We start from the raw sequence: 11452 nt of genomic DNA on the forward strand, positions 1-11452 counted from the left end.
GAAGTAGGGCTGGATCTGGTGCAAAGCTGCTTTCTCATTTAATGTGTACCTCAATCCGAAAAGGGAGAAAAGAGGGCCACAGTTAGGATTAAATAATACTTAGGACTCAAAGAAAAGAGAGAATAAGGAAAGCAGTGATTAAATCTCATTACGTGTATGATTTAATCCCAAATAGAAGCTAGAGGTGTTTAGAGACAACACGGAAATTTAGGAAGACAGAAAATAAAATACAGCATGTAATCATTAATTCAAAAAGAGACAAGCCACTGAATTAAGGTCAGGGTAAATTGCAAGGAAGTGGTTTTTAAAAACATAGCATCACCCAGAATGCCAGTCCCACTAATAAGTGGTAAATTTGTTTAGCATTTTACAAGATCAAAGTGGAAAAGTGACGTCTCTAGAATGATGCCGCAAAGAAAAGGCTCTCCCTCCGTTTTTCAAGATCCAAAATTTTTAAAGGAATAGAAAATCAAATCCTCTCTACTTTGGAAGGGAACTCTAAAAGGACCCAGGAGAGAAAAAGAGGCAAAGAAATTACCAAATCAGAGGACAAACCTCTTTTATGACATTAAAAGCACACAACCCAGCAAGGCATCCGTAGGGCCATTAAGGGGATGAGTGGGAAGCCAGTGACAGATGAGGCTGCCGTTGCTGAGAGCCTGAATGAATTCTCTGCCTGCGTATTTACGAAAGAAGCTGAAGGTCACGTCCCGGAAACCGGGATACATTTTCTTGAGGGGAAAAGTGAAATGTTAAAAGGATTTTATGATCACACAAGAGCAGATAGTTGGGCAATTATAACTATTAAAAGTTGACAGGGCACAAGACCCAGATTAAGTATGTCACAGAAATCTGAAAGAAGTGCAAAGGAAACAGGAAATGCCTTCAGCAGCGTTTCTTGAGAGCGTGCTCAGGAGAGCGGAGAATCAGTGGACTAGGGACTCTTCTAGGACTAGGTGTTTAAAAGAAATCCTCGGCATCTTTAGAAATCTAGCCACCAACAACTGAGTCACGGTTGAAAAGTGGGTAGTGTCAATCCTCGTTTTGCAGTCTGCAGAAATACGTAGTCTAGTGAAGAGTTAACATTAGCTTGATAAATCACAAATAATAGGCATTTTCACAGAAAGAGGGCATTTAGGCACCATTCCACACAGGCCAAAAAGGATGTAAGCACTGCTTCTGAAGTTCCTTATGATAGTGAGTTTCCTCTGTACTCTAGCTGCATTAAATGAGGTCATATAAAAGGAAACCAGAGCAAATCCGAACTACCCTTAGACCCAGGGAACGTGTGTATTGCGATATGGAAAGGAAGGACTTTGGGAACTACTGCCATCGCTGCTTTCCTCATCACCATCGTCTTCAGGCCGACTCTTAAACACGTACTTGTCTAGGAGACACTTCAGCAAGGGAGCAGGCTGCTGGGGGTGCCTTTCCCTCCCTGTTGCAGGGTCTGGATTTCACACTGGTTCATCTCGTCCTTTTCCATCATTATGTTACCAACTATCATGTCAGCATATTAGTTTTAAAAACCAAAATAAAAATGTTCCACTTCTGAAGCTGTGCTTAGAGTAGATAACTGCTCCATCCACCAGCCTCCGGCTGTGTTTTGATGAACCAATAAAAATAGTCACAGCACTGTGGAGTTAAAATCTGAAGGAAAAATGGCATTACTTAATGTCCATTAATCACTTACGAACTGTATTTTCTTTCTTTTCCATCCTTCCTTCCTCCCTTCTTTCCTTCTTTCCTTCCTGTTTCTCCTTACCTGCCAATATTTATTACATTTCCTTACCAAACTGTACGATTTAACAATAAGGCATGCAAACATGTATTATTGCCCTCAAATAATTCCCAGTGTTGTGGCAATATCAACAGTGTGATGGCAGCGAAAATAGCACAAAGCCCAGGGTACCCAGAACCACTTAAGGAAGTATGTAAGACAGCCCCAGGCTAGTCAGGGACAGGGTGGGGTGGAGAAGAAAGCTGTAGGTGTTAGCCAAGTGAAGGAGACTGTGAAAAAGGATATTGTAAACATGAAGAGTGTATTTACAGGGGCTGGGAGGGGAAATAACACAGTGAACTACAAAATGACATGACTAGATTATTCCCTCATCTGTATTTTTATATTTCTTTTCTACCAAACGCTATTACACTAACTACCTTTCTTATTGAATTGAAGTTCTTGTATCTTCTTAGAAAAGAACAAAAGCAGGAAACAGAACAAAGTGAGAGCTGGCTGATTTAGAAAAAATATACAATAAAAGTGCTCATAAATTTCAGAAATATATGCACTTCAGTTTAACCTTTTAATTAATGACCTGGAAAGCCATAATATAAAAGTGAAATTTCTGTGGCTTACCAATAGAAGAAAGAAAGAAAGAAAGAAAGAAAGAAAGAAAGAAAGAAAGAAAGAAAGAAAGAAAGAAAGAAGGAAAGAAGGAAAGAAAGAGAGAGAAATACGGTGAAGAGAGGTAACAATATCGACATGTTTCAAAGCATCAGGCTCTGTAGACCTAAAGGAGCAGGAAACAGTTCATGCAAGAAAGAGGACTAGCTGGGGCCAGCTATCATAACATTGAATAAAAGAGTGACAGCAGAAAAATAATGCTTCCTAATTTTTCTTAACAAACCATCACATTAGATTCAGATGTAGAATTTAGTGATTCATCACTTATGTATGACACTTAGTACTCATCATAAGTGCCCTCCTTAATCCACGTCACCCGTTTACCCCATTCTCCACCCGTTTACCCCATCCCCCACCCACTTCCCCTCCAGCAACCCTCAGTTTGTTCTCTATAGTTAAGAGTCTGTTTCTTGGTTTGCCTGTTTTTTTTTCTCCCCTCTGTTCATTTGTTGTTGTTGTTTTTAATTCCACATATGAGTGAAATCATAATCTATTAGAAACTAGTGAAATCATTCTTGCAAAGTACTCAACATCACCCCCTTCTAGTTCTAAAGCTCTGTGAGACTTGAGACCTGAATACACAGCCATTGCTCCTCATCAAGCGCCTATAGCAGAGTCCTGCCAGGAAGTTGGCTTTGCACCATCAGCTTGGACTACCTTTCTTTCTTTTTTCTTTTTCTTTTTCTTCTTTCTTTCTTTCTTTCTTTCTTTCTTTCTTTCTTTCTCTTTCTTTCTCTCTTTCTCTCTTTCTTTCATCAATTTTATTTATTTATTTTGAGAGAGAGTGAGAGCTTGAGTGGAGGGAGGGGCAGAGGGAGAGGGAGAGAAAAACCTCAAGCAGATTCCACGACCAGCATGGAGATCCATGTGGGGTTCTATCCCACGACCCTGAGATCATGACCTGAGCGGAAATCAAAAATCGGAAGCTCAAGCAAATGAGCCACCCAGGCGCCCTAGCTTTAACTTTCTTACCATCTTCACCTGAATGGACAGTGGAGTCACTGTGCTTACTCACATTCCTCAATCTTAGCGAGCATCAGCAAGCAGGGTTCTCAGAAAATGGGAACTGTTTTCAGTACCCCCGAGTCTCCTTTTTGCTTCCTGCTTCCGTATCTTTGTTTAATCTGGTTTCCTTCTAACCATGTATCAAGCCCTGCATCTTGGAGAAACACCTCTAATCACTTCTCTACAGCACATCATGTGCCAACTCTACCTGGGTTATTTCCTACTAAGTAAGTCATCACTAATTGCAGAAGACAAATCTTTATCCCTAAGTAAGGGGAATTTCAAAGCACACTGAGCAAGATGAAAGAAATTTGTCTGGAAGGACTGGGAAGGGACTGCTATGGGACTTCTCAGAGGCCCTGTAAATATGACACTAAAAATATTGAACATCCAGTACCACAGTGCTGTAATGCTAGAGTCCTGCACAAGTTGGCCAATATTTATATTTTAGTTGCTAGATCATAGACTATCCATGTTTATAAATCAAAATACATGAAAGCAACTTATTTCATCTACCTGACTCAGAAAGTAGGCTCCCTACTGAAAAGAAAAAAAATGTTTGCATGCCACCTATGTTCTTTCTCTGATGGTTTGATTTCAAACCAGAAGTGGGTTATACCAAATAATACTAAATTTTTAGAAATCATATGTACTAAATGATTAATTAATTGATGAGTTGCAAATAAAAATAGGGTCTACGAGTCACTTTAATTCTCAGACAGGTAATCGAGGAACAAAAATATCAATTGATCAATACATATAAGTGATTAAGAACACGGAGCTGATATCAGCAAATTGGAGCTCGGGTCAAAGACTGCCTTTGACTTGCTTTCTGACCTTTGGCAAATCAATCAAAATTCATCTTTACTCACATGCTACACCTTTAAAAATGAAGACTTTTATTTTTAAATCTCCCTATCCACCCAAACAATTGCTGAAACTTAAGAGATGAACCTTAAAAACAAACCATATGATAAGCATTACTTTAAAGTAATGCTATACATGGCAGAGCCCTATAAATATTTGTGAAAGAAAGGAACATTTCTGGAAACAATACCTGGATAAATTAAGAAATTGTCTCTCCTGGAAGGAATGGACGCCTAAAGCCAAAATACAAGAGTGAAAATGTTTGAGATATCGACACATATCTAGGCATGGTTTCTGAAAGAAAAGTTTCCATTAACTGTTGTCAACATCCTGTTCATGTCTCGCCCTTGTTTGCAGCCCTGGTTGCATCGCTGCTGATGCCAAGGCAAGAGCCAGAACGATGCTTTAGTCGGTGTGTGCTAGTTCTGTCCAAAGAATGGCTTTCCATCAAGTAGCACATGCTTTGGTCATTCTGAAGTCTCTACAAATTTCATGCACACTTTCTTTCCAGACACATTTTAGTCTGATTTTCTCAAGCAACAATTTTTAGATATTGAATACTATGTGTAAATTGTAAAAAAAAAAAAAAAAAAGTTATTTGTTAAAAGACAAAAAGTAATTAAATAAAAGATGCTTTATAAGTATTTCAAAAATAATTTTACAAATTCTCCATAGTTTTTAGCATCTGGATATACATAGTCCATCTCCAACCTCCAGCACCAAGTGTCAATTGTGTCTAGGAATATTCATCCCTATACAATTTACAGATATTTCTGAATTCAAAAAATATTAGAGAAATAATTTATAACCATATTCCTAAAAATAGCTAGGAATAGTCAGAGAAATATTTTTTTAAAAGTCCAGATTTGAGATTAAGCCTGTTCACATGGACAAAAATTGAATTTTAATAGCCCTCCCCCTTCCCCACAAAGATCATTTGGGTTGGCTGCTATTCTATTCTAAACATTATTTTAATTTGCATGTGGTATTTTCATAACAGTACGTTGGGAATTAACCAAGCATAGTTGCCACTATAATATGCTTGACAATGTGTAGACTATATGCTCAATCATCTGTGTTTGGCTACACTACCTATGATCACTCTGCAAGGTTCCATGGTACTGACGTTGTAAACCCCAAATTTAAACAGTTATATCAAATTTTCCAAACTGTGTAACTCATCACATTAGATAATGTCTAAAGTCCTTAAAAATATACCACCACATGGGAAGTTTTCACATTTGTCCAGTTTTAGAAAGACCCCAGTGTGAGGAAAGCCCAAGGAAGAGGCTAAGGTAAGTAGTGGGAACGATGGGACCCCTCCTGCCCTTGATCTAGGTCTCTATCTGACTGACAGATCAGAGTCCTCTTAGATTGACCCTGCAAGAAGGGCAGCAGAACTAGCAACTGATCTTGAGAACAAGGTGGACGATGCCATTAGATAATATTTATTAATATGGGAAGTCATTTAAATGCATTGTTAAAATGGAAGAGGCAAATTATAGAATAGTATGCACAGCAATGCATCATTTAAGGAATAAAAAAAATTTTAAGTACCTATAAGCGTGGCTGAGTAAAGATTATCTCTAAGTGATGGAGTTATTAAGATTTTTGCTTTATATGTAATTTTTAATATTACTACAACAAACATTATTCTGTCAGAAGTGGTATTTTTAACTTTAAAAATAAAATTTTTGTTCTCTCCCCTGAGATACTCCTTTAACATGCAAATTTGATATTTAGATGTAAATTTCCCTTCATGTTTCATGTGTATTTATTTGTAATGTATAGATTAGATAAATAAATATATCTAGTAACTAAGGACAGATTTACATGTATATAAAATTAGCTGTATCTTTTAACCTAACTATTCAATAGCAACCAATTTTGCTGAGACCCTTAAGTTAATTTTATAACATGCTAATAATAGGGATATACTTTTGACTTTTTAAACTAATAAGCTCATCTAAAACTAATAGTTACTGTTTTGTTTCTCCAATTATATGCAGAGATTCTTAGAATCATAAAATTGTTTGGGACTGAAAGAGATCATTCAGCGTAACCCATTAATTTTACAGATAAGGATGCTGAGGTTCAAAGAGACTAAGAAATGACCCAAGGTCACTTATTTAGTTCACTGCAGCCACGTTTTCTGATGTTGAGTCCATTTAAGGTCACAGTGTATACAAAAGAGCCAGAGAGAATTTACTTTTTCCCTCTGAAATTGTTTGCTTTACTTTATTTGAAATTCTGAAGTTGTCTTTATTTAAGTACTTAGTTTATCCCTTTAAAATGTGTCTTTTAATCTTAATAAATTGCTTCAAAGGAAACCACATTGAAGGCACTCATAGTTGTAAAAATGTATATTAAATATAAAGCTATGGCTTTAAAAAAAGTTTTGATCTTATGTTCTGATTCCATTTTGCTGATTTGTTGAATTTTCAAGAGCAGTTTTAAAGATTTCGATTTAAAGGTCAAGTGGTGTAAATGCATGTGTCTGACAGTCTTACATATGAATGGTTCAAAAATAACTTAGTGTTACACACACAAACACACACACATACATATAGTTACAACCATACATTTAGCTCATTTTATAATAAGTGATATTGAGTATGATAATCTATTTTAACTGTTTTCCATGAGGAATAACTTGAAACATTGATCACACCTAGGAAGCAATGTGGTATAATGGCAGGCTTTGGAGTCTTAAACACGTGGAATTCCAATTCACCCATCAATATTCAGACTTTGAGGTAAATTGTCCAACTTCTCTTAGTCTGTTTCCTTATCTGAAAGTAGGATTTAGATCTACATAGAAGTATTTTTGAATGATAAGAAATCTTACGTAAAGCACCTAGATTATTGAAGGACACATAGAAAACATTCAATACATTCATTGCATCTTATTTTTAATTTTAAAGTTTATATAAAGAATGCATGAGCAATATTCTTTTTGAATGCCAATTAATCTATAATTTCTTTCCATTTATACTCATTTGATTATTCACCATTATGATGACAGGTTACAGTCTCATTTTATTCCACAGCTCAGCAGACCAGGAAAGAGCAGATTCCAAGGAAGACCTGCTCTCCTCTGAGGAGAATAGGAAGCTTCCAAAAAGGATATACTATCTATTTTATATTTAAGAAGTTCAATCATCTTCCATGTGCAGAGACAGCCAGATTGTGAATGATTCCAAAAAATATCAAATGTATAAGGTTTCTTAAAAATTTGTTAGTCATCAGACTTCACATGAATGCACTGAGGATACAGGTGTGAACGGTTTTTATCTCTGAAGAAGTGTGAATAGCAAACTAAGGAAGACACAACAGCTATCCCTGATTATTTAAATGGCTGTCCAGGGGCACCTGAGTGGCTCAGTCGGTTAAGTGTCTGCCTTCAGCTCAGGTCATGATGCCAGAGTCCCGGGATCGAGCACAGTGTAGGGCTCCTTGCTCCATGGGGAGTGCTTCTCCTTCAACCTCTCCTCCTTCCTCTGCTCTCTCTCTCTCTCAAATAAATAAATAAATAAATAAATAAATAAATAATCTTTAAAAAAGTAAATAAATGTCTGTCATGTTGTAGCAACCAGGTTGCCAGCAACAGAAAAGGACTTTGAATGGCTTAAGCAGAAAGCAAATTGTGGAGACTGTACTGGGTAACTAACAAAACCACTGGTAAGGCTTCAGAACCAGGCCTGGACACCGGACATGAACAAGGAAGGCTTAGTAGCAGTCAGGTTCCCATCCCAAATTATCCCACAAAACCAGTCCAATGAGCACCCACTACTGGACATGGGACCCCACAGCTTGTACTGCTATCACCCCAGCTCTGAGCCCTGAACACTGCGCTTCTCTCCTGCAGGCCACCCTTAGAAACATAACCCTACAGCTGCAACCAGGCCACTGCTTGCTTCTCCACTGCACGCTCTGTGGTCCCCCCTTTCTTAGTCACTAGCACCAGATTTAAAGTTGAGCTAATGGAGACGGGGAATAAATATTTCTGCCTTTGCCTCTCCCTTAGCCGTCCCCCTTCACAAATCAGTGAATTCTCTAAATACGGGAAGGGTTCAAATGTTGGGCAGCCAAGGAAATATACAAAATAATCCACTACATAAGTGGAAGGGGGAGGAGAGTTTTTCTGAGTCTCTACAACAGAGGGTAGGACTAGGAAGTTACATGTGGGGTGGGGGGGAAAGGGAGGAGTTGGGGTTTGCAGATTTAAACGTTATAAGAAATAACACAAAATATGGGGCGCCTGGGTGGCACAGCGGTTAAGCATCTGCCTTCGGCTCAGGGCATGATTCTGGCGTTACAGGATCGATCCCCACGTCAGGCTCCTCCGCTGGGAGCCTGCTTCTTCCTCTCCCACTCCCCCCTGCTTGTGTTCCCTCTCTCGCTGGCTGTCTCTCTCTCTGTCAAATAAATAAATAAAATCTTAAAAAAAAAAAAAGAAATAACACAAAATAAAATTATTAAAGAATGAAATAATAACTCTAGAAAGGTGGGAACTCCATGCTACTTATGGAGTTCAAGTCAGAGCTATGTGGTCATCAGAAAAGAGTGCTGTTAAAAAAAAAATCCACAATGGCTGTCAAAATTCTTATGATTCTATCCTTCTGATGAGATTAGGATTCTGACTCAGGTTATGTTTTTTGTCTGCTTCTACCCTATCTTAGGTTATGGTTGGTTGCAAATATCTCCAGGGGCCTGGGACAGCCAGAGCTCCCACCTTCCTGTGCGTCACCAGCCAAACTTAGTGAACTCCCAGCCGATCCAGGGAGCTGAACAAATAGCATCTTTTTTTTTTTTAAAGATTTTATTTATTTATTCGACAGAGAGAGAGACAGCCAGCGAGAGAGGGCAGGGGGAGTGGGAGAGGAAGAAGCAGACTCCTAGCAGAGGAGCCTGATGTGGGGCTCGATCCCAGAACGCCGGGATCACGCCCTGGGCCGAAGGCAGACGCTTAACCGCTGTACCACCCAGGCGCCCCCACAAATAGCATCTTTTATGTCCACTGTGACATGGATATGACCAAGAAACTGAATCCAAGGAGATAAAGGTCACAATTTTTACAAACTTAACAATATATATTTCTGTGGTATATATCTCTATCTAGCTATATGAAATATACATATGTATGATATGTGTCATGTGATCCATGTGATATATAATATATATGTCATATTTCCTATGTAAAGTAAAGGTAATAGTGGGGTAAATCTGCAAGCAGACAGTATAGATTATAAATAATAACAATAAAGCTAATAGATCACTCGCTAACATTTATACAAAAAGTGTAATCAGACCCCTAACTTTTAGATGCAATTAGTATTTGCAAGGCTTCATAATTACTTAGGCTTCTGAATTTGGTTATTAATAATAATGGCACTACTCATAATAACATAGTTATTGCACTGTTAAGTGCTTCAGCACTATTTTAAGTGTGTAAGTATATCATCTAATTTGATCATCACAGCAACACAATAAGTTTTTTATCCTCGTTAACAGATGAAGACATAGCCTTGAAGCTGTGACCCATGGTGTCCAGCTTTGCAGAGCCAGCGCGAGATGGAGTCTGCGATGGAGTGTCTGACTCCAGCATCCCTGCTCTCAGCGATGCCCACCAGCTACCGTGCACTTGTGCGTCTTTTCTGATCGCCATGCCCTAGGCTTCCTGGCGCTGCTTCTCAGCCACCAACAGCCGCTCTATTTCTTGATGCACAACTTCAGTACGTGGTCGAGGCACTTACGTTGTCCACCTGCTGTCATCCACCCAGCAGTAAGTACGCAGTTTACAGCTCTCACCTCTCTCTTAGCGCAGATCCCTCCCGATAGATAACAGTGCAAGGAGCGTCCCTTTACCAGTGAGAGAGCAGCGGCCTCCGGATCCTCTTGGTTGGATGTCCCCCATATTCCGCATAACCCACAGAAAATGCACATACGACCTCTCAGGAAGCTGCTGGGGCATCAAAGTTGAACTTGAGAAAGCCATAGGGGAGAGGTTTCAGAGGAATCTGATGTTTAGCACCAGAAGACGGAACGCTTAGTAATAGCACACAATTTTGCACAAACTGGTTGCACTCACAGCAGTTTTAAAATTACTCCTGTCAAACGCCATAGGGCCCACGAGTAAGGCAAACATAGCTGAAGACGGCATCTCCTTCTACCCAATGCAGAAAATCCACTTCACAACACCCATGACGGATGATTCTTTACTTCTGCCTAAGCACTTTGGGGAATGGAGAAATCTGGTCTATCTTATAGTGAATGAAGAGCTTCCTGTTACTGCTGGCATTAAGTTTTTCAGGCCTAGAAATCTGGATTTAACAGGTCACCAGGGAGATCCAGAAAATAGAACCATATGACTGCTATTCTGGGCACTATCTTTCATTAGCAAGGTATCTGGAAACTAAATGAATAATCAGAAGGATGCTTTCTAAACTTAGAATAATAGGAAATAAAATTATATATTATTATGAAATTTTCCCCTCAAGTCATGAACTAAGCTTCATAAATTATTTCTGTCCAGCTACAGAGAGAACATTTCTAATAACTGGGAGGTACAAGGTCTCTCTCTCTCACCCTTCCTGAGAAAATGCGGAATAAATTCAGTCTGATATCTCAAATAACCAGTTTTTATCAGCCACCAAATCCATAGCCTCATGCCAAACAGAATTTTACCAGAGTTATAAAGACTGTGCTGGTGAGCAGGCACTGATAGTAGGAGATGCTGTGACAAAACCAGCCTCCTTAGTAGCAAAGGGGGTAGGATCCAGAATGCCAAGATTAGAGGGCATCACTTAGCTTCAGAAGCAAAGTGGACAGAATTACTTTCAATAGCAGCAAGATCAGAAGGGCAGTACCAGAAATGAGGTGTAGGGCAGGGCAGCTGCTAATTTTCAGGAATTTACTGAGGTGGCTCATAGAACATGTTTTTAGAGGCAAGGAAGATAAGCCACTAATAAGAGAGCTGCTTAAAAAGAGATCAAGAATGAATGAGCAGAAGCCTGAGATCAGTGGTCCTCACTGAAAGTCACCACCCCTTACAGTTTCCAGATTCATACAAGTTCCAAGACCAAAAACTTGTACCCAAGGGAGAGGTAAGATCTTCATGAAGAAGGACCCTGAAACTATAGCGTGTATTCAGAAGTGTTTTCTCTTTCCTTC

General features: G+C 39.0%; 1 protein-coding gene across 4 annotated transcripts in view; it reads right to left on the minus strand.

Annotated features, from left to right (window-relative positions):
* CXXC4 (CXXC finger protein 4) overlaps positions 1–11452 on the minus strand; it is a 420398-nt gene that overhangs the window by 156425 nt on the left and 252521 nt on the right. The window lies entirely within an intron of this gene.

This window comes from Ursus arctos, unplaced genomic scaffold (genome assembly GCF_023065955.2).
Source record: "Ursus arctos isolate Adak ecotype North America unplaced genomic scaffold, UrsArc2.0 scaffold_11, whole genome shotgun sequence".
NCBI classification, from domain to species: Eukaryota; Metazoa; Chordata; class Mammalia; order Carnivora; family Ursidae; genus Ursus; species Ursus arctos.